This window comes from Fringilla coelebs (assembly GCF_963513975.1).
Source record: "Fringilla coelebs genome assembly, chromosome: 5".
Taxonomy (NCBI): Eukaryota; Metazoa; Chordata; class Aves; order Passeriformes; family Fringillidae; genus Fringilla; species Fringilla coelebs.
Window position 1 is genome coordinate 71,982,772 of NC_140033.1, and position 18,794 is coordinate 72,001,565.

Below are 18,794 nucleotides of genomic sequence, written 5' to 3' on the forward strand. Positions count from 1 at the left end.
AAGGCAGCTTTAGCAGGGAAAAGCTGAGCTGGGGAGAAGCAGCTTGGAGTGGAAGGAAGCAAGGGAGAATGAACTGAAAATGAGGGGAACACTGGAAAAGGATGGACAATGTGAGTAATGGTGATAGAGTAAAAAACAGGAGCAAGGAAATGAGGATTAGGGATAGGAAAGTGAAAAGGGGTGTTGAGAAGGAAAAAAAAAACTGCCTAAAAAGCCAAAAATAGGGCACTGCACCTCTAGTGAGTGCTTTATTTCTCCATTTTCACGAGAAATGCCATCCCTTTCTAAATTTGGAAAGGAGGATAGGTGGCTATTTTTAGGAATTCCTGGCTGCTTACGGTTTTGTAGTTACCCAGAGAAAAAAGAAAAATACAGCAGTGTAAAAGTTTAAGGAACTTAAGTACTTTGGAAAAACAGAAAAACTTAGTGACAGCTAAACTTTCAGGTTGTGTATTTCTAAAAGCACAGCATGACACCCATATTCCTGAAATTTCATGTGAATGCCACGGGCACAATCCTGCAGACACTCAGGTGTCACTGGCAGGTGTTTATTTGCCTTTGATGGGAACTGATATTCCTGTGCACTCAGGTGCCTGCAGAATCCAAGGGCTTGAGCAACAGACTCAGTCTTGGTGGACTTGTGATGAGAGCTCACAAAGGTTGGGCAGCCTTTTCCACTCTGGTCTTTAGTCCCAGGAGAGAATTCACCCTCGGAAGGTTTTTTGGGGTGATTTTTCTTTAGCCATTGCAACTGTGTGGGCAAAGCTTCCCAGCTTAGAGAGCCTGGCTTGCATTTGTGTGGCAGAAAAGACAAATGAAAGCTGAAAAATTCCTTCTGTCAATTCCTCCATCTCACCTTGAGGACAAACTTTACTCAAAACTAATCAGTTTAAAATGATGTACTGCTCTTACTGACCCTCCCAGAGCCCGGAGACAGGTTTTGCTGATCTCTCTTTTGATTATTCATCCTTTTCTAGAGCAACACTGGCAGCTTTGAGGATGTGTTTGACTGGCAGCCTCACTCATGGTGTGAGAGGGGGAAGGAGAGGGGAAAGGAAAACCCTGGGTCAGCAGTGCAAACAGGGAAGTGACACCAGCACGGTGGTGAGACTGAGGATTTCTGCTTCACTGCTGATTTCTAACTTTCTTTTTAAAGGCCTTTCAGATGTGGATTTCCAGATGAGCTCTTTGAAGTAGACACAAGGCTGTGCAATTTATTTTTTTTTTAACCAGAAAAACTACGAGGGAAAAATCAAAATGATTCTTGCTCTCAATCCCCTCCTCAGCGATTCTCTCTTCCCTCCCCATGGTGTGTGCAGAGAAGGATGTGAATGTTGGTCAATATTTCCATGGTCCAGCTGCAGCAGAGCAGCTGGACCTGAGGTTCCCTGTGCAGGGAACACCATGACAGAGCTGTTAGTGACCCCACATGGGGTTGGTGTGTTGGTTTTTAATGATGTGTTTGGTCCCATCCTCCCCCCACATCGGTGTTGGGGGCATTTTGTTACTTAGGGAAATTCCCTCAGATATTTCCCAGGTTGTTCTGTGGTTCTGCTCTTCCTTGGGCAGCTCATAAATGGCTGTAAGCCTCTTCAGGCTCTCCATGTCATTCTTAGGAATTAGGGTTTTTTTATACTGCACACATTATTTATGCAGTTGAATGTCTTAATTTCAGTTCAGCTCTCCATCTCTGGTATTTTACTTCAAAGTCCCAAATTCCTGCTTTTCTTATAGGTCATTACTGAGTTATTTTTAGAACAGCAAGGTTAGATGGTAATTATGATAAGTGAAGTAAAAACAGTATTGATTTTGGTTTATGAAAAGTCTGTGGAAGTTTTAAGTGGAGTTTAAGTTGGCATGTTAAGAATAATTTTCCTTCAGGAGTAAGAAGTTAAGAAAACTTTGGTGCAAGTATGATAGAAATATTTATAAATTTGATTCATAGACAATAATTCAGAAAAAAAAGGTGTCTGCTTGGTCATGGTGGTGCTTGTTTACTCAAAATACTGGGAATGTGTTAAAATGGTGTGCTTATGGAAGGGGTGTCAATGACAGGGAAGAACATCCAGTGCAAATGCTCAGGAGGAGCTGAAGCTTTGTTCTCCTGCATGCAGTGACCTTCTGAGGAAAATGGGACAGAGGCAGTCCCCACAGACCCAGTCTGGCTGTGCAGGCAGAGGAGAGTGAAACAGAATGAGGGTAGGAAATGGGGCTGCCACCTTGAAGGTGAGACTGCTCTTCTGAGAGGGAGTCTAGCAAAATATTCATCAGCCTAATAATTCTGTATTTTGCAGAACTTCAGGAGAAAACTTGAGGTTTTTTTTGGTTTTTGTGGTTTTTTTTTTTTTTTTTTTTTTTTTTTTTTAATGAATGGCAGAGCTGTAAATAAAGCACCATGGCAGCAGTAAATACTTGGTAATGACTCGAGTGTCGTTGTCTGAAGTGTGAGCCTGGTGTCACACCAGCCAACACTGGCATGGGAGGGCTCCAGTAAGACAGGAGTGTGTGGCAGGAGCTGCACAGCCTTCCCAGTGACCTTCCAGGCAGTGTGGGAGAGTGTCACCACCTCACTGGAGGCAGTGGGAAATCCATACTGTCAGAATTAACTCTTGCTCTGCTGGGGAATCTTGGTGCAGCTTGGGTTTAAGCAGTCATTGCCCAAGCAGAATTAATATACCAGTTCAGGAAACGTTTCAGATTCCTCTGAAATGGAAACAACTTCCTTTCTTTTTTAAATCCAGATTTCTTTGCAAATTCATTCTCCTGTTCATCTGATTCTCTTTAGCATGTTAATAATTAAGTTGTGCAGTCTCTTTTCATTGATGGCTTCTTTAAGCTTTTATTCTTTCCATTTGCTTGATTTTATACATGGAGAAGTTGTCTGGTGTGGCTCTTCAGCGCTGTGAGGCAAAAAGCCATCACTGCCAATCCTGCAGGAAATATTAAATGTTTAAACACACACAGACACGGGGCTGCTCTCAGCCAGGTGAAAAGGAGTCCTCAGCATGAGCTGGTGCTGTGAGCTCACAGCTGCTTTGCATGCAGAAACATCTGCCCCCTCAAACTTTATGAACACTTGTGTGGCTTCATCGCTGGGAGCAGTGGTAGGAGGAGGCCACGTGTACACAGGGCACAGGTGGCTCTGTGGGGGGACTTTGCAAGGCTGCCAGGACCTGTTTGAGCAAACTTTATATGGCTAAAATAATCATAAATATATATATCTCTGATGGGATTGCATCCATCTATCTAAGAGCAATCCCAACACTGCTGCTGGGGGAACAGAACTCCTTTAAATGGTGTGGGAAACGTGTTAGTGCTGTGTGAGGGAGCAGTGACTTCCCAAAGCCTCCATGTGTTTCTTTAGCCCATGCTCTACCTCAGCTTATTCTCAGAATAAGGAATATTCTGAGATCACAACGTTCCTTACAGAGCAACAGGCTGGGGCTTACAGGTAGGTAATATTTTTGAACTCGAAATGTCCAAATATGACAAAAGTAGTTAGGATTGGAACTATTTTCCCTATTTAGCACAAAGCTGAACTACTGAGAGGCCAAAGCTCACCCAACCAACCAGTCCCCAGCCCCAGTTTGGCTGCAGAGGAAATCTCTTACTCATTTCCTGCCTTTACTTAAAATAAAGAGCACCCCCTGCCCAGGACCGTGGCTAGGCAGACACATCAGCACTGCTGTTTTTGGTGACAATAAGAAGTGACAGAAGGGGATTCCCCTGAGTGTTTGGTGCTGCTCTGCTGGGTGGCAGTCCCAGAATAGCTGTGCAGGGTCTGGGCTGCAGTGCTGGGCTCACAGGTCCCTCTGGCTTCACCCTTCCTGGAAATGACAGGAGGGGCAGAGCAGGAGAGAAGTGCTGTCTGCAATGCAGAAATAATGTCATCAAGGAGCAGCAGTGACACTGCCCCTTCCCAAACAAGGGCTGGGGGAAGGCACTGGAATGGCCCAGCTACAAACACTGTGTTCACTGAAAGCCCTGGTTCTACTGTCAGCTTTTGCAGCCCCTAAAGCTGTGGTTGAGCTGCTGGAAGTTCTCAGTGGGGATTTCACCCCAGGGAAGTGCATTACTGATGCTGGAGATCAGGAACAGGACTTCTGATAGTTCTCCATTTAATGTGGGGCCCTTCTGCAAAGCTGCAGACAGAATAAATATTCTGATTACTTGTGGAAGTGGAAATCCTTTAAAATGCGCTCCAAACTTGCAGTGTGCTCCAAAAGGGTGTCCCTTCTGTGTTGTCATGTTAATATCAGAGAACAGCCCAGCACTTAGTTCTGAGAAGCAGGGTGTATTAGTTATCATCGTGCTGACGACTCCAACATCATTTTCTAATGATTTAAATTTTACAAAAGGGCCATAGCCAGCATAAATCATACTAATTTCATAGATAAAATCATCCTCATTCCAGAGATATGAGTGAAGCTCCAGTGGCACTCAGGAAGTGCACATCATGTGTGCTCTGCTGATCTGTGGTTTATGTCTGAGGAGGTGTGATGTGCTGATTCTGGACTGGCAGCATCCACAAGCCCCAGCAGTGTTTAGGAGTACCTGCAGGAGAGAGGAAATCCAGAGGGAGGGACTGTGATGGTTCACCCTCAGGAAGGATCACATGCAGGGCACATCTCTATTTGCCCTGCAGATCTTGTTTGTCCTTGTGTGAGTGATAAGAGGTCACCATCCAAACAAATACATAAATACAGGATAAATAAATACAGAAGTCAGATTGGTAATCTCAGAGTATTTTGAGTGGGAAAAAGAAATGGCTGTTCTTTTGGCAAAGCTTTTCATGCTGCCTGCAGTGGCTGCTGCATCAAATGAGCAGGGTCTGAGTGTTATCAGCAATCCCAGAGCTGAGGCTCGGGCTGCATCTGTAGGACAGCCTCTCCCACCCAGAAAAACGCACCCATGCATGCAGGGAGATGTGTTCATCATGAGGCAGGGTCCTGCATGTCATCCTTTGGGTCTTGCCTTGCCATGGGAGCTGGCCCCATCCCTCCCTGGCCCCATCCCTGCTGTTGGTGGCATGGTTGGTGGCATGGTGAATTCTGCCCTCAGCTGCCATTGACTGCAAGGGCAAACCATGGGCCAGGCTTTTCAGGTTTTGTGAATGCTCTTGGAGGCTGAGCAGAGGTCACAGAGCCATGTGTGGTAAAGTAGGCTGAGTTTTATTTTCCTCAGCATCTTTACTTTTAAAGGATTGTGTGTTGGGTTTTTTTTTTAGAGATGAGATTTTTTTTTTTTAATTACATCTAATGTGTTAATTTCTTGCTGTGAGCTGTGCTGCAGCAGCATTGTGTGCTGTTGAGCAGTTCCTGGATTCCCCTCTGGAAGTGGCTGCATTTTCAGGGATGAGATACAATGAAATTTGTGCTACCTGGAACATGAATATGTAATTTTAATCTGTTTTCATTTGGCTAAATCTTAAATCTTTCAAACCTAAGAACCCTAAGATGAGATCAGGAGGAAGAGGACTATGTAAAATCTCACTGTTTTGAGTGAGAAGTGTTTCTGTGTAACCAGAACTGCATTAAAGAGACAATGCTTATGCCACAATGTGTCATTAAAATATTTCCACTTGTTTCTTACACTGAAAGCATGGAAACAAAATTAGCAGCCTCACTAATATTTGGCTTTACATGCTGCAAAGTGTTGCTCTGGTATTGCATGCTCAGGCTCTTTTGAGAGAGTTTGAGACCTGTAGAGGAATCAATCTTTCCAGGGACCTTTGAGGTGCTGCTGAAGTGCTTTAAGAATGACTTTTCAGTCTGCCTATTTAAGTGCTGTTCTGGTGAGCTCTGGATCACTGTGATTAAGCCCATTTTAATAAATCTTTAAAATGCAAATCAGCTTCTGAAGTTTGTGAACATCTCATGGAAGAATGTGCAAGAAACCTGTGTGTGTACAGTGCATACATGTGAGTGCATATAAATATTTGTGTGTATATGTAAACACAGAGCGACAGAGACGTATTATTTTGGTATTTGCTGTATTTCTGGTGTCATTCAGTGAGAGGCAGAGATTCTGCAACTCTACTGAAGCTAATTTTGTTGCCTGAAGGTGTGGTCTAAGGCTATGAATCTTCTCACATGTTCGTGTTTAAGTTGTTTTAAACCATATGAAAAATATCTGAAGTGCCAAAATGTTTAGGCATTCTAATCCAAGTGATATGAGTAAGAGGGATAAGCATTTTTCATGTAAGAAGAGATTAAAGAAGAAAAAAACAGCCCAGAATTAAATCTGTTATACTTCACAATAAATAGTTTTGCTTCCAAAGTATCTGCTGAAGCCACCTGTGATGCATGCCCAGCCACCTAGAAGGGACTCCAAAGATGTATTCCTGACAAAAACATTTCCTTGACTATTTGTTCAATTACTTGTTTTCTTTTTCTTTTTTTTTTTTCCCTGCCTGTTTTCCTTCAGAAAAATATTGCTTACAGGAGAAATCCTGTTTTCAGATTTTATTTTTTTTTCACTTGGCTGAGTGATGAGAGCAGAAATTCCATGCTGGATTGGACTCACTGGGAGCTGTATCTCCAGAAAAGCAGGAGGCCAATCAGGGTCTGTGTTGGAGTAATTCAGACTGCTGGGGAGAGCTGGGGAGGGGAAGGGACCCTGAGCAAAAGGGGCTGCAGAGCTGCATTTGACAGCAGTGTCAGCAGAGGGGAGCTGCTGGGGGGAATCTGCTTGGTGCTGTACTGGAGATGATGAACACTAAAGGGAAAGGGGAACTGCTGCTGGTTAAACTTCTTCTAAGCTGTGGAGTCTGGGTCTGACTCAGCTCTGCACTTTGTGAATCCAGCTGTCAGGAATGGCCTGTGTTGTCCTTTCTGGAGCTTTCTGAGGTTTTGATAGGACACTGCTCCCCAGTGTCAGAAAGCATCCTCATCTTCACAGACTCGCTTTTGAAATATTCCTCCCCAAAAAACCCCAACGACCCCAAACTGCTCACTGAGCAAGGGTTTTGAGCTGAAATGCAACACCAGTAAATGATTTACAGTGAAGTTCCTTTCCCCATGACTTGCTTATCTGACTGTCTTGCTTTGCAAATGAAACCTGCTGCTTCTGTTGCTGATCCTGCCACTGCTGTCATGAGAGAGTTTGGTACGTGCACTTGAAGCTCACTGCTGCTTTCCTTTTGTCCCATGCCAAAAACTCATGTTCTGGGGAAAATACAGCCTGAACGGTGGAGCTGAGGAAAACATGTTTGTGGCAGCAAATAGCAGCAGCAGGATGGTGTAAACTTCCCCAAAGACACGTGGCAGTGCAGGATGGGTATTAGGGAGATTGCAGGAGCCAGGGAAAGTGCCCTGGGCTGGGTGCAGGTGTGATAGAACTTTGTGGGATTGCACAGTCCAGCAGGGATGACCTGGCCTTTTTAGAACCTGGGCAGGGTAAAGCTCTCTGTAAAGCCCCAGCTAGAGCCAGGGCTTGGCTTGGTGCCACAGGTGTTTTTGTGTTCTCTCTGAGTGCAGAGCCCAGGATGTGTGAGCTCAGAGTTGCACATGTCCTTCCTCTGCCGCTCTCCACACCAACAATTTACAGATTATCCACGGTGCTGCCTCAGGAACCATCCAGCCCTAGTGCTGAGATGAAAATAGGGTTTTCTCATGACACAAATGGAGATGAAAATAGGGTTTTCTCATGACAGAAATAACTGTGCTAACTTGGTTTGATTCCACTTTCTGAAGCTGTACCATGATTGGTGTGTCACCCAGATGGATTTATTCAAGCACAGTATGAAAATGGCCATTACAGAAATAGGCACAGTCTCTCCAGTGTTGATGTAAAACCTGACAGAGATGACACTGAGTGGATGTAACTTCATGAAATCGCATTTACTGTTCTGCGTTCAATAAAATCCTCTTATTTATTTAGGTTTTGGAATGAAAACATGATTTACTGCTTTTGGGGTTTGAATGAGCATTAAACCTGAAGGTTTTTCCAATGGAAAACATTAAATATGAAAAATTCAGTGATACTCTATAGAACTTCCGAATTCCAGGATACAGAATTTCTGCAGAGTTCCCAACATATGTTATGTCTTTTTCTTTTTTTTTTTTAAGTAACCGTGGAGTGTTTCTCCTGCTATGGGAAGAATTCTTTGAAAAGCTTTTATCTACAAAAAAATCCTGCTTTACAGTGTACATTATGGTTTATTGATTGCCTGTAGTTTGTTTTACTCTTATCTTGTGTTATATTATATAATAATATAATAATATAATTACAATATAACACTGATATATATAATTATAATTATTGCCATACTTCTCGGTAAGGTAAACGATGCAGTTGATTTTAACACAAAGCCATAACACAGAATTACAGTGAAGTGCACTACTTAGTTGAGACTTCAATTCTGAATTCTTCAAATCAAGTTTTTATTTCAAATTTTTAATGCCCAGTTTTGCCACACTTTTTTTTTTCTCCCCCCCCTCCCCCCCAGAACTTAATTTTTAGGAATTTGCTTGTTATGATGGGCTATTTTTATGTTTTACTTCCAAGAAGTGTGATAGTTAAGAAGGGCAGTCAGGTCTTTAGAGGCAAATTTGGTCTTTTGTTGTGCTGCATACAATTGCAGCTGAAAGCCTTTTTACAAGTGCAGCTGAGAGCAGTGGTTAGTTCGGGTTTAACATCTCACTTTAAAGCATGGTTGTCCCCCAGAATATCTCCTAGAAGAGAGAAGAGTGGGCACAGACACACACATAGAGGAGACAATGGGAAAGGTTGTGTGTTTGTTCTGTATTTATTTTATGGATTTCTGTTTGCTACAATTGCCCTTTTAGGTAAGCAATTTTCCTTTTTCGTGCGACTCGGGCAGGAGGAACTGAACTCAAATGGAAAGTTGGTAGGCTCTAGCTTCAAGAGTCAAATAGGTGCTTTGGAAATGAAGAACCAGAGAATGCCCTGAGGTGGAAGGGACCCACAAGCATCATCAAGGAGCTGTGGCTGTAATTTTAGCCAAATTGCTTTTCCTTTGGTGCAAAAAGCCGTCAGATCTTCCCAGTACCGGTGCTGTAGCAATTCCTGCCTTTAACGTTTGCCGTGTAGCCTGGTGCACAGACGTGCCTGTGCTTGGCAGTGTCACTCTGGCCACAGCGAGGTGACAAACCAGCAGCACCTGTGTCACTCCCAGCATCGTTTCTGACCTGGTGCTAGTGCCAGGTTAGTGCCAAAACCCACCTGGTTTTCTAACTCCCCTCCCTTTTAGTACCTTGTTTCCCACGGTGTGTTTCTTGAAGAGGAATTCTGGCAGCCTTGGTTTGTGCTTGCAAAGCTGCTGCATCCCTCTGCCTGCCCTTTCTTGGGCAACACCACCACGGGTCTTTTGTGGCTCTGTGGGGTTTTAATGTTTGAAAAGCACCAACGTGGCTTGTCTAAATCAAATCAGCCCAGCTGCAGTCAGCCTGGAAGCTGCAGCCATTCAGTCTGAGATCCCAACCATGCATTGCACGGTTTCAGCAGTAATGCAATTCCCCCACAGGATATACTGATGCTTGTTTTTGATAGGGAATATGTCTGATGCTCAGAGTTATATTAACTAAATATTTGAAGGCCAGGGAGATGGCTCTTGTGATGAAATTCTTCTCTGATGTAGTTATCATTAAAGCTGGCTGGAAGTGTTTGGTTTGAAAGTGGGCATGGGAAGCTGTGTTCTGAGAAATGCATGGAGGATAATTTTTGCTTCACAGTTTCAGCTGAAAACAGAAAAATCTCTGTGTGTGAATGGTGTTGTGGTGCCTCGTGGGAGCAGATCTGTGTGTTCAGTGCCTTGGCTCTCCTGTGCATCCCAGAGTCACTCACTCCTGCAGTCCCAGCAAGAAGAGGGACTAGCCATGTTTGAGCTGTAACCTGTGCTGTCAGGTTCTCACTGTGCTATCTCAATTTCTTACAGCAGTGTGTTCATTAACGTGTGGCAGTTTCCTCTCTGTTTAATCTTTGTTACGTGCAAATCCTCAAACGGGGCTCTGTTTGTTGTTTTAAACTTACAAGTTGTGGTTGAGGCATTAGGAGAAGCAAGGAGAAGTCCATCCCTCAGATGCAGTGTGAAATTGAGGTTTTTCACAGACCCTTATTCCAGAGAGAGCTGCTGCCACGTCTCTGACCAGGTCCTGTAAAGACTCAGCCTCCTGCTGTACCATTAGCACAATGGCACGGGAGCCTGCTGTGCCTAAGCAGAGCAATTTGCTGTGATTTCAGAACTTTCAGTGGTGTTTTGAATATGCTGAAAACACGCAGTCCATGTGGTGTCCTCAAAGTAAGGACCCTGCTCTTATCTCTGAAATGCTGAGGGAGGGAATCAGAGTGCTGCTGAGGAAGGATGCTGCAACAGAGGGTTTGTTATCAATGTGGGGGTGGGGATGTCACAGTCTCAAAGGACAGAGAGGCATTTTTGAATGGTGTTATTCTCTGCTTGCATCCTAAAACCTACCAGAGTGGGGCTTTTTTGGCAGGGTGGATTTTATTAGTGGGGAGAAAGGGCAGGGGACTCTTTTCCATAAATAATTTTTAATGTTTTTCTTTCATTGCCTTACTCTGCAATTGGATATGCACTTGGTGCCATGGTTTAGTTGAGCTGTAAGGGCATGGGTTTGATCTTTAAGGTCTCTTCCAACCTAGGAATTCTGTGAATGTTATAAGACACTTAAAAAGCATCTTTGAATTTGGGTTTGGAAGGCAGTAAATATAATTTATCTAGCAGAAGCAACCAACATTGAGGCAGAAAAGGAAAAAACCAAGATCTTCACTGCAACTCCAGGCTGCAGGGCAGGCTCAGTGAAGTTAGCTAGGACCCTGAGTTGTGTGCCAGCCCTGCCTGCATGCTCCTTCCAGGACTCCAGGGACCTGGGTGGCCTTTCTGTGTGTCCCTGGGGCTGGCCAGGCAGTGCAGTGCTGGCTGCCAGGGCTGGCTGCAGGCACAGAGCTTGGTGTGCCTTTTCCACGCTGCTCTCCTTCCTCTCCTGCAGCATTTTCCCGTCCTGTCAGTCTGTACCGGCATCCCTAACCGGGATGAGCATCTGGTGGTTTCACCAGGACACCACTGGGGCAGCCCCAGGGCACTCCTTGTGGCAGGTGCTCGGGGGACACCAGAGAAAACAAGGAATAAGAGGAAAAGCATGGGAAAAGGAGCATTTCCCCGTGGCCACGCATTCCCAGCCTCGGAAGCCATTCCTCCTCTGGCTCTGCTGTCAATCCAGAGTGTCTCAAACTTCATTTGCGCTCATTTCACACAGAGTTTGCTTATCAGTCTGAAAGGCGACTGTCTGATCTTTCCTTTTGCGTGCTTTCACTTTTAAGATCTTCCCTTTCTTATGTAAAAAAGGCAATTAGAGTCGTATCTGTTTATTTTAAACAAAATGGCTGTTAATTAGCGTGATCAAAAACCCTGCCATTGTAGACTATGGGCCTCACTTTGTAGTCGCACTAAATTGCATACAGTTTGGTGCCAGCTGACATGATAGCAACACAGAGCCTGCCTTTTTTTAACTTAATGAACAAACAGATTTATGAGCCTTTGTTATCTTCTGGTTTAGATCTATAGGTTGGGAATGCATTATTTAGAGTTCTTGTTTCTTAATGACTAATGTCATGTTGTTACTTATTAAGAGTGCTTTAACTTGCTGGAGAAGTTTGCCTCGCTTTTGTATCCCCTTGTTTCCATTTTCCTTTTTTTTTCTTTTTTTTTTCTTTTTTTTTTGATGGCTTAATTAAACAGTACATCTGTGGTACACAGAACAAGTTGAGATGCACTTCTCTAGTTGCATTCAGATGTTTCAGCACTAACTCCAGAGTGCTGTGAGAGCACGGGCTATTTCTGATCCCTTCAAAGCAGGGAAAGGGCAATTCCTCAGTTTTTACCTTGCCTCCATCACTGCCTGGTATTTATCACAATGCCTGGGAAAAGATGCCCACAGCAATCCCACGGTGCAGCCCTGCTTTGTTTTGGGCAGAAGGAAGTTAAGAATATTGGTGGTAAAGCATGATTCCCATCTGGAGACTCCTCACCTTAACTGAAAGGCAGTGTGTCCTCCTAAATGAAAAATCTGTTAAAAAGCCAAAAACCCTTTCAATGAATAAGTGAACTTTCTGTGTGCTTTCCTTTCCTTTCCTGGGACTGTTACTATTGCAGGGAAGGCCCTCATTTCAGGGAGTCAGGAAGGTCTGCTTTTTGAGTTTGGTTTGGCAATTGTGATGGAAACAGCTCCTGGAACCAGAATGTGGAGATGTAGAGCTGGAATTAATCAGGAGATCCTCTCTTGTCAGTGCAGCTCCCAGGATTCATTTCCCAGGGATGTATCCCCATCACTGAAGTTTCCCTGCATCCTTAGGTTGCCATTTTTATGTTAAATTCTTCTGTATGCTGACACAAGGCCTAATTGACCCAATATTTCCAGGAGTAGCTGATTATTCAGGTATGTCATTACTTCTCTGCTGTTTTATCTGTTGGTCATTATTGAAGGATTCAAGCAAAATCCTTATTTGCATAGAGAAAATCAAAATTGAAGTCAAGTCATAAGCAAAGTCAGTGAGCTGGCATAAATTTGATTAAGAGAAGGTGTGATCAGGCCATTTTATGGGTTTTACTGTCATTTAAAACTTTGCATTGAGTGTAAATCTTGGCTGTAATTCTCCAAGTGCATGTTTAATTTAAGGACATAAGACAATTAATACCTTTTCCTGTGGTTATATTTCAGTGTTAAACCATACACAATTTCATGTTAAAATATTGAAGGAAATGTTACATGCCATTATGGAAGATTAAGGTAGTGGTAATATTATATTTCCTCCAAGGGGAAAAAAAAAAAACCAAAACAGAAAAAGTGAATCTGAAAACAGATTGAAAGTACTGCAAGTTTTAGTGTTACTCTGGTTGAATCCCACTTTTTTAACTGTTGTACTTGTAATTTCCAAATTCAAGAGAAATGAAATAGATTTGGGTTTTCCAGTGGAGAACCACTTTTGGGAAGTTTTTTTGGTTTCATCTGTCACAACATTGTACTGAAATAAAATAAAGGCCTTTTCTATTTCAACACCATAAAAATTAAAAAGAAACATCAGGTGAAAGTAATTTTCAGATGGTAATTTGTCTTTGTATATCAAATAGTGCTTTTAAGGCTAATGTTTAAAATGGAAAATTTATCAAGAGACCTTTTCTAGGTTTTTTCAAATTGAAATATCATAAAAATTGCTTTATTTGTTTAAAATGGTCTATGTAAAAGACATAGTAATTTACAGTGGAAATCATTATTTGCAAGTTATTTTTGTCAGGATGGGTTTTTATTAGTGAATGAAAGAATAAGAAAGGGTATACACAGTTAAACAAAATAAATAATTCTGAGGAGAATGGGAGTTAAGCATTGTGGTTCCATTTCATCCTTAATTCAAGAACAAGGAATTGTTCAATAAAAAAAGGAAGATATTTTGATAAAATAGGACTGTTAGGCACTACCTGCAAATAACTTGTGGACTTCCCTAATAAAACTATTCTGATTAAAACAAAAATTAACAAATTGAGCTCTTAGATGGATTATTGAAGTTTGAGGGTAAATGAGATGTGCTTTCTGTCTCTTTATTTTCTCCTTTTTGCCACAGAATGTGAAGTACCTGCTCAGGAGATGGTTTATGAGGAGAAGTCTCTCGTGGCAAGTTATTTTGTAGTTGTTCAGTCCCAGGAATTTGTCACTGTGATAAAATGGTTGATATTAGCAGTTATTTTTCATCTTGACTAACTGAAATATTCTATGATTACAAATTATATAGGGTTAAAAGCATTTATGCAAGTGCTATTTTTCATGTGCTGGTTAATTTACATATATTTTACGTTTAATTAACATATATAATATTTTGTCTGTAGATGTAATAGAAATGGGGCTTTGATCCATCCGAGTCCTTCAGCAGATGCTTAACCTTAAGCACATAAATAATCCCATTGTTTTCAGTGTCTTTAATCTGTGCTTTTAAGTGCTTTGTTGGATTGTGGCCTAGTATAATTATATGTTTGCAATAACAGTTGCTTATTAAAAGCAGTTGTTAGATCTCAAAAATAATATAAAAGAAATAACATGAGAAAATATGTATCAAACAGAACTGGAAAAAATACATAAAAATGGTTTCAAAATCCCTGTTTGCTTGTCATTGTCCATCACACTGCAGATCCTGCTTTTTGTGACACTCCTTTCTTTTAAGAGGGGAAGAACAAGGCATATTAGGGAAGAGAGCATGGAAATTTACATAGAAATACAGGAGTTTTTTTTTTTTTAATTGTATTTATTTTAAATTTATAATTGTATAAGTTTTAAATTTATAATTTTAAAAAACTTATGATTGTTATTAACACTGAATTCTGTAATGAAGGTGAGATTTTTGAGAATATTTTGCTCTTGTATAATTGCCAAGCTCTGAGTGGATCATTCCCTGGCTGTCAGTCAGTCCCACAGGCTCTGCTGCTGTCTCAGTGACAACGAGTGGGTGCAAGGAGAGTTGGTAAGGCAGAGTAGGGGTCTCTTCCCAGCCTTTCATCTCTTTGTGTTCAGTGGTTTTCACTTTTCCTTGCTCTTTCCCCCTGGGTCTGTTCTGGAATGTTCCATGTCAGACCCTCTCCATTTCCTTTAACCCAGAGCAGAGATTTGGGACCTAACTCTGAATTTTCCAGTGGCCACTGGGCTCTGGTCAGGCTTCTCCTCACAAACCATCTCCTGAGTAAGCACTTCACGTTCTGAGGCAAGGAGGAGAAAACAGACAGAAAGCACATCTCATTTACCTTCAACCTTCAGCAATCCATCCAAGAGCTCGATTTGTCAATGTTTTTAAAAATCAGATTAGTTTCATTAGGAAGGTCCACAAGTTATTTGCAGGTAGTGCCTAATAATCCTATTTTATCAAAATATCTTCCTTGTTTTTTCATTGAACAATTCCTTGTTCTTGAATTAAGGATGAAATGGACCACAATGCCTAACTCCCATTCTCCTCAGAATTCTTTTAACTGTGTATACCCTTTCTTATTCTTTCATTCACTAATAAAAACCCACATTGACAAAACCAACTTGCTAATAATGATTTCACTGTAAGTGACTGTCATTTGTACTGACCATTCCCCACTGTGTTTTGCTGTGGTACAGTGTTCTGATGGGACCTGAGTGATGGTGCTCACCTGGCTGCCAGCCCAGCTGCATCTCACAGACCCTTGCTCAGAGCCTTTCTGGATTATAAACCCTCTGAAATTTGGTATTAATAATTTCTACTGACATGTTTAAGAAACCTCTTGTGTGGGTAAAACATTTCAGCACCAGGGGCTTGTGCCTGCAGCTCTGTGCTTGTATCTCCCCTCTCCATGCATTCATTACTCCTTGCCTGATCTACCTGCTCCTCTGAAGTTCTTCTGCAGTTTATTTTTCCACGGAAGCTCAAGAGAAAACACAATAGTGGTAATAGAAAGGCAATTTTCTGTGGTCTTTTGTGCCTCTGAGTCAGAGCTTACGTAGATCTTACAGCAAATTGTCACTTCTGCTCTTCCAGCACAACCATCTTGCCTGCTCTGCCAGCCAAATTTTTTGAGTGCATTTACAACTCATGTGAGCAGGAATAAATGACCACAAGCATCCAGCAGCACTCAAAGGGTAAAAGAAATGTGAAATCATCTGTAAATGTCACTGTTATGTGTGATAAAAAAAGAGGGCTTGGCTGGCCTAAGTTAGAATATCCAGCAGTGCTGAGTGAATATAATACCAGGATGGATTCAGAGTAAATTTATTTCCTTATAAATGATATATCTTATATATAATTATATATAAAAATACATATAATTATATACTATATATGTGTAATTATATATAATTTTCTATATAATTATATATATGACTATACAAATATATACTATATATAATATATATTTTATACAAATATATTTTATCTATAATATATATAATAGATAATATGGATTTTATACATTACATATATTATACATAACCTACATTAATGTATTATATATGGCAGATAGTATATATAATGTCTTGCATATATGATATAAATTATATATAAAATATATATAATTATTTTAGATATATAGAGATATATATTATAAATATATATATTTAGATATATCTACATATATAGATATATATCTACATATATAGATATATATCTACATATATAGATATATATAGATATATGTAGAGAGGTATATAGATATATAGATATAGATATCTATATAAATTATATATATATATATATATATATATATAATTATATGTATTTTTTTCCTTACATATTTCCTTCTGTATAATGTGAGCATGGTGGGCATGTGGGTGCTCTGTGTTGTTCCCTAGCAGAGGAGTGTGTGTGATTTCACACACAGGGTGTGGGATGCACCGCCCAGAGCTCCTCAGTCCATGGGCTGGAGATGGATGATTTATTCCTCATTGCTTCAGGGATGTGTAGCACAGGTGAGCCGCCCTGTTTGTAAAGGCAGCAGAGGATGGCAAGAGGAGCAGAATCCTTTTGAGGCTGAGGAGTGGGGGCAGTCTCCTCGGCAGCACTGAGGAAGTACCAATTCCCCCCGGACCGAGTTCATTAGTGTAGGGAGGGAAGGTGTGGGCTGTCCCGGGGCTGTCTGTGCCGAGTGGGAAATGTCACCTCGGATCAGGCTGGCAGCCCGGGGCAGGGCATCTCGGAGCTGCCCGTAATGCACAGTGACTGCCCCAGCACAGCCTCCCTGGCTGCCAGCACATCCTAGTGGGTCCCACCTTCTGCAGCTCAGGTAAATGACAAGCGCTGGGAAGGTCGCAGCTCGGTGTGAAAAGTCCTCCACACCTTGCAAGGAAAAGAAAAATCCCACGGCACGCGTAGTGCCTTTCCTGCTCCTGTCTCTTTGCTTACACAGGTGGAAATGTTGAAATGAAATAGCAGGGTGAGGGTGAGCGTGAGGCTGTTGTGTTTTGATGTGGCTCTGAAATTGCCCTTCATTGTCAGAAGCTGTTAGGCTGAGGAGTGAAATGCACTCCTTGAGTGGCAGCAGGAATTGGTAATTACCTTTAATTCTCCACAGGGGCACCCGGAGCTCTGGGCTCTGCCCGCGTGGCAGGCAGAGCTGATGCACAGAGAGCAGGGCTGGGGTGTGCAGGGGCTGCAGTAGGTCTGTGTCCCCTTTGGGGTGTGCAGGGGCTGTGATAGGTTTGTGTCCCCTTTGGGGTGTGCAGGGGCTGCAGTGGGTCTGTGTCCCCTTTGGGGTGTGCAGGGGCTGCAGTGGGTCTGTGTCCCCTTTGGGGTGTGCAGGGCTGCAGTGGGTTTGTGTGCCCTTTGGGGTGTGCAGGGGCTGCAGTGGGTCTGTGTCCCCTTTGGGGTGTGCAGGGGCTGCAGTGGGTCTGTGTCCCCTTTGGGGTGTGCAGGGGCTGCAGTGGGTCTGTGTCCCCTTTGGGGTGTGCAGGGGCTGCAGTGGGTCTGTGTTCCCTTTGGGGTGTGCAGGGGCTGCAGTGGGTCTGTGTCCCCTTTGCAGTGCAGGGGCTGCAGTGGGTCTGTGTCCCCTGTGGGGTGTGGATGTTGGAGTGTGCAGGGGCTGCAGTGGGTCTGTGGCCCCTTTGGGGTGTGCAGGGGCTGCAGTGGGTCTGTGTGCCCTTTGGGGTGTGCAGGGGCTGCAGTGGGTCTCTGTCCCCTTTGGGGTGTGCAGGGGCTGCAGTGGGTCTGTGTCCCCTTTGGGGTGTGCAGGGCTGCAGTGGCTCTGTGTCCCCTTTGGGGTGTGCAGGGCTGCAGTGGGTCTGTGTCCCCTTTGCAGTGGAGGGGCTGCAGTGGCTCTGTGTGCCCTTTGGGGTGTGCAGGGCTGCAGTGGGTCTCTGTCCCTTGTCCAGCAGCCTTTGTGTCCTGGCAGTGCCATGGGCAGGGCAGGGACAGCAGCCCCAGCCCCGTTGTCTGGAGCTGGGCTCAGAACGGGCTGCCAGCAGCAAGGTGGGAGCACCCCTGATTTTTTTTTCCTAGCAGCTGCTGGTTTTTCTCCTCAGCCCTTGAGCACCCCAAGGCCTCTGAGGAAGCAGCAGGGGGAGGGATGCTGGAGCTGGGTGGGATGGGGAGGCCGTGGGCACTCTGCAGTAGGAGCTGCTCCCAACCACGATGCAGGGACACAAGGAAGCTTTTGGTCATCAGCTCTCTGGGGCGAGCAAGATGAAAACTGTCACACACCATGCCCTGATCCACTCGTGGATAAGGATTCCCTCTGTCCATACTCCCCACTGGTGCCCTGCAGAGGAGCTGCTGGGTTCCCCTGCCCCAGCACCAGAGGAAGGTTGGGTGCCTGCTGTGCCCTGTGCTTGCTGGCACAACTTCTCTTGTGCTCCGTGGGCTCCAAGATGTGCTTTGTTTCATTGCCTCCCTTTCCTTTGAGAGGTACAAAGTACGGTGACAGAAACCATCATATTCAATTGGACATGCTTCCTACAGATTTGTTAAGGATTTACTCTACACATTTGTAGCATTTAGTTGCCATGGCAATGACCTCGGTGCAAGAGGGAACAGCCTTTAGGTTGGACCTCAGATTTTCCTTTCATTTCCATTTAATTTGATTTGACTGTGAAATGTCACTTCCATTGCATTGATTAAGCTTCATTGTGGCCACCAGCTCTGTTAGAAAGGTTAAAGGGCAGGCCAGTGGCTGTCATTTTGCTCCCCCCACCCTTTTCTGATACCAGTACAGGTCTGCTTTTTTCCAGAGGAAGACTAAGGTTTTACCCCGTGGTGCTCCACAGCAAAAGCAAAACTAATGCAGCAACAGTTTGAGGTGGTGCCAACCTACAGCTTCCTCAGAC